Source organism: Triticum dicoccoides, chromosome 1B (genome assembly GCF_002162155.2).
Source record: "Triticum dicoccoides isolate Atlit2015 ecotype Zavitan chromosome 1B, WEW_v2.0, whole genome shotgun sequence".
Classification (NCBI taxonomy): domain Eukaryota; kingdom Viridiplantae; phylum Streptophyta; class Magnoliopsida; order Poales; family Poaceae; genus Triticum; species Triticum dicoccoides.
The window spans coordinates 287047811-287053348 of NC_041381.1; positions in this window are offsets into that span (position 1 = coordinate 287047811).

A 5538-nucleotide genomic window follows, 5' to 3' on the forward strand; every position below is an offset into this window, starting at 1 on the left:
TGGCTCATGCACTTGCCGGACAACTCCATATCCTCTTGGGCCGATCTATGCCATCAGTTTGTCGGTGCCTTCACAGGCGGCCACACCTCATGGCCAAGAGAGTGACCTTCATCTGCTCGCCCAGAAGGAAGGAGAGCCCCTGCGCAAGTACATTCAGAGATTCAGCAGTGTACAGCACAACATCCCAGACGTCCACCCTGCCACGGTGATCAGCGCGTTCCACCAGAACGTGCGAAACCGCAGGATGCGGGAGGAAATGGCGATGTGCAAGATCAGGGACGTCAGTGAGCTATATGCCCTGGCCGACAAGTGCGCACGTGGTGAGGAAGGGAGGAGACTCCCTGGAGAGAACATACGAGCAGGAGGATCTGACAGTGAGGATGCTGCCCCGGCAAAGAAAAACCGGCGGCGGAATAACAGGAAGAAGAAAGGAAAAGAGGTGCTAGTCGTTGAGCAGTCCAGCAAGACACCCAAAGCTGGCAGCTCCGGTAAGGAGGTTGCCACGGAGGTGGCAGTTGCCGACAAGCAGGACGGTACCAGCAAGCAGTATTGCAAGATTCACCGCACCAAGGGCCACGATCTCCAGAGCTGCAAGAAAGTCGAGCAGCTTGTTGAGCAACAGAAAGCTGAATACGAGCGGCGCGACAAGGAGAAGGCCCAGGAAGGTGCTGGAGGATCCGGCAAGAAACGTCCCGGCTGAGGAGGACACCGCGGCAAGGCCAAGCAGCGGCAAGGAGACAGACCTCCTCGCGGCCGCGACAAGGATGAAGATGACGACGACGATGAAGACATGGATGATGAGGAGACCGATGAGCAGGAGTTCCAGAAAGCCATATTGGTCTTGTGCGTTGACAGTGGAGCTTCTCTGTATACTTCGCACCGCCAGCTCAAGCAGTGGGTGCGGGAAGTTAATGCAGCAGAACCACCCGTCGAGTCATGCAAGCCTCTGAAATGGTCCAACATGCCTATCATCTTTGATATTGAGGACCACCCCGATCGCATAACTGCGGTCGGGTGCTTGCCGATGTTGGTTTCACCAACTATCCGCAACCTCAAGGTCACTAAGATGTTAGTTGACGGCGGGGCCGACTTGAACTTGATCTCCTCCGCGGTGCTCCAGAAACTCCAGATCCCTGACAGCGAGCTCGAAGAAACCGGCACATTTCAAGGAATCAACCCGGGAAGGAGTAAGCCAAAGGGAAAGATCACGTTGCCGGTAACATTTGGCAGCGAGTTGAACTTCAGGACTGAGAGGGTCACTTTTGACGTCGCTGACTTCCCATTGCCTTACAATGGGATACTCAGCCGTCCAGCACTCGCCAAATTCATGGTAGCCTCTCACTATGCCTACAACGTACTGAAGATGCCAGGCCCGATAAGTGTCATCCCTATCCCCGGCGACAAGAAGGATGCCCATATTTGCACCGACAAGATCTACCGGGAAGCAGCAGCTGCAGCAGATCGCCAATCACTTGCCGCTGAAGCTCCCGGGGCGAAGAAGAAGACCAAGTCTGGCAAGAGTTCTGATGCCCACTCCGGCAAGCGCACCTCTTCGGAGTGCTGCGCTACCGTCGAGGACGCACCATCGAGCTCCACCGGCAAGTGTAAGAAGGCAATGGCAGCTCCACCTGAGACCAAGAAGGTGTCCGCCAAGGAGGACGGCACTGGTGGTACCTTCACCATCAGTGCCACTCTTGACCCCTAATAGGAAAGCGCGCTCGTTGCTTTCTTGCGGGCGAATGTCGACGTGTTTGCATGGCAACCGTCTGACATCCCCGGTGTTCCCAGGAAAGTAATTGAGAACCACCTTGCTGTCTGTCCTCATGCGCGGCCCGTCAAGCAAAAAGTCAGGAAACAGGCAGTGGAGCGCCAAGAATTCATCGCAGAAGAAATCAAGAAGTTGGAAGCAGCAGGCCTTGTCAGAGGAGTGCTCAATCCTACGTGGTTGGCCAATCCTGTAGTTGTGCGCAAGGCTAACGGGAAATGGAGGCTTTGTATCGACTTTACTGATGTCAATAAAGCTTGTCCCAAAGACCCATTTCCCTTGCCGCGCATCGATCAGATTGTTGACTCCACGGCCGGATGTGATTTGCTTTCATTTCTTGATGCATACTCAGGATACCATCAGATCTTCATGGCAGAAGAGGATGAGGAGAAGACCGCATTCATCACCCCGTGTGGCACGTACTGTTTCGTACGGATGCCTTTCAGTTTGAAGAATGCTGGTTCAACATTTGCAAGGGTAGTCCACCATGCTTTTGAGCCACAGATGCACAGAAATGTGGAAGCCTACATGGATGACATAGTGGTCAAGAGCAAGGACAGGGCGACCCTGATTCAAGATTTAGACGAGACATTTGCAAATCTGCGCAAGATCAACCTCAAGCTTAACCCCGAGAAGTGCGTATTTGGAGTCCCTTCCGGCAAGCTTCTCGGGTTCTTTGTGTCTCAGCGGGGAATTGAAGCCAATCCCGACAAGATCAAGGCCATTGAGCAGATCGAAGCACCGAAGCGCGTCAAGGATGTACGAAGGCTTGCCGGTTGCGTGGCTACTCTCAGCAGGTTTATCTCTAGATCTGCTGAGCGCGCCCTGCCATTTTTCAAAATATTGAAAAAGGCAGGTCCAATGAAATGGACTCCGGAGGCGGAGGCTGCGCTGCAGGACTTGAAGAGATACCTGTCCTCCACTCCAACACTTGTCGCACCTAGGCCACAAGAGAAGTTGCTGCTATATATACCGGCAACCAATCAAGTGGTTAGTGCTGCGTTAGTGGTGGAGAGGGAGCCAGACGATGAGCCAGCAACCGCCGCAGATGCATCCAGCGACAAGCAGGGGGCTTCGCCGACAAGCTCTGGTCCGGCAAGCTCTGGTCCCGACAAGGATGGATCTGCGCAGGAGCATGATAAAGTGCAGGAGAGAATGGTGCAGCGCCCAGTTTACTTTGTCAGTTCCCTTTTGCAGGGGGCTAGGTCAAGGTACTCTGGTGTGCAAAAATTGCTTTTCGGCCTTCTCATGGCCTCGAGAAAGCTGCGCCATTACTTCCAAGCACATGAGATCACAGTTGTCACTCGCTTTCCGTTGAAGAGGATACTGCAAAATCCAGAAGCAACAGGCAGGATTGTCGAGTGGGCGCTGGAACTGTCAAGCTTTGGCCTCAAGTTTGAAAGTACTTCAACTATCCAAAGCAGAGCATTGGCAGAATTCATAGCAGAGTGGACGCCAACGCCAGATGAAGAAATTCCAGAGACGAGCATCCCCGTCAAGGAAGCAAGCAAAGAGTGGCTGATGTACTTTGATGGTGCCTTCTCGCTGCAAGGCGCCGGTGCGGGCATGCTGCTTGTCACACCCACCGGAGAGCACCTCAAGTACGTAGTCCAGATGCACTTTCCCAAGGAGCAAGCAACCAACAATACTGCAGAGTATGAAGGACTGCTTGCCGGTCTCAGGATCGCAGCGGACCTTGGGATCACGAAACTCATTGTCAGGGGTGACTCACAGCTTGTCGTCCGCCAAGTGAACAAGAATTATCAGAGTCCATTGATGGAAGCATATGTTGATGAAGTGAGAAAGCTAGAAGAGCACTTCGACGACCTACAGATGGAGCATATTCCAAGGGCTCAGAATGACATTGCTGATGGCCTGTCGAAGTGCGCCACACTAAAGTTACCTGTGGAACCAGGGATCTTTGTGCTCAAGCTGACTCAACCGTCCGTAACACCATCAACTGGACAGAGCAAGAAGAGGAAGTTGATTTCTGGTGACTACTTTCCGGCGGAGCTCCCCGAAGCCGCCGCCAAGAAGGTCCCCAAGATCAACAGCAAGGATGCTGAGGAGCAGTCTGCTCCGGCAAGCCTTATGGTTTGTTCCGTTGCAGCAGACGCTTCCGACAAGCTTTGCTCTGGCAAGCTTGCCGGGGAACATCAAGCTCCGGCAGAGCCGCAGGTTCTCGCCGTAGAAGCGGGTGTTCCCGCAGCAGCAGATGTGCCTTTAGTCTTTGTTGTCGAGCCACAAGCTCCAGCATGGGCACAACAGATTGTTCATTTCCTTCAGACAGGAGAACTTCCTGAAGAGCAAGAACAAGCGGAGAGAGTAGCCCGGCAGTCAAGTATGTACCAGTTTGTCGATGACACACTGTACAGAAGAAGACTCAACGGTGTGAAATTGAAGTGTATTTGCCGGGAAGACGGACAGAAGTTGTTGGCAGAAATACATGGAGGCATATGTGGTCACCACATTGGCGCAAGAGCACTTGCCGGCAAAGCTTTCCGGCAAGGTTTCTTTTGGCCGACAGCCCTCCAGGATGCAACTGCACAAGTAACCAAGTGTGAAGCGTGCCAGTTCCATTCCAAGCAGATACACCAGCCAGCTCAAGCTCTCCAGACGATCCCTTTATCCTGGCCATTTTCGGTCTGGGGGCTCGACATCCTCGGCCCCTTTCCCCGAGCTGTCGGGGGCTTTGAGTACTTGTACGTTGCAATCGACAAGTTCACAAAGTGGCCGGAAGTGGAACCAGTGAGGAAGGTGACAGCACAGTCAGCAATCAAGTTCTTTAGGTCGATTGTTTGCCGTTTTGGGATCCCTAACAGGATCATCACCGACAACGGCACGCAATTCACGAGCCGCACCTTCATGCAGTACGCCCGAGATCTTGGCGCCAAGGTCTGCTTCGCTTCTGTTGCTCATCCGAGAAGCAACGGTCAAGCGGAGAGGGCAAATGCTGAAGTGTTGCGCGGGCTCAAGACCAGAACTTTCGATAGGCTGCGCAAGTGCAGAAGAAACTGGATCGAGGAGCTACCGGTGGTTCTTTGGTCGATCAGAACGACGCCAAATCGAGCCACTGGCCAGAAACCTTTCGCTCTAATCTATGGAGCGGAGGCAGTTCTCCCCACGGAACTCGTATACGGATCACCTCGAGTGCTCGCTTATGATGAGCTTGAGCAAGAGCAGCTGCGACAAGATGACGCGCTGCTCCTTGAGGAGGATCATCTTCAGGCTGCTGTACGAGCTGCTCGATACCAGCAAGCTTTGCTCCGCTACCATAGCCGCAAAGTTAGAGCCAGAAGCTTCGAGGAAGGCGACCTTGTTCTTCGGCGCGTTCAGTCCGCCAAGAATTCCAACAAGTTGACGCCGAAGTGGGAAGGCCCTTATCGGGTGAAACGAGTCACTAGGCCCGGTGCTGTCCGCCTTGAGACCGAAGATGACATTCTGGTGAGCAACTCCTGGAACATTGAGCATCTTCGTAAGTTTTACCCATAGGGCGCGGTTGCCGGAACCTATTCCGACAACCACCTTTTGTACAAGTCTTGCTGATGTTGCATGTAATCCTTTGTACAAAGCCGGGCGCAGATCCCGTGCATAAGTAAAGCTCATGTGCTCCGCACATCTTGTCAATTTCATGCATTATATTCTTTCTTGGATGCACTATTTGACACTTTGTGCAGCACCTACCCCCGGTAAGCAATAACGAGCCGTAAGGCTCCATATCGTTATTTTCTCTTCTTTCTTTTTCTCAAAGGAAGGAAGATTCCCTCACGCAC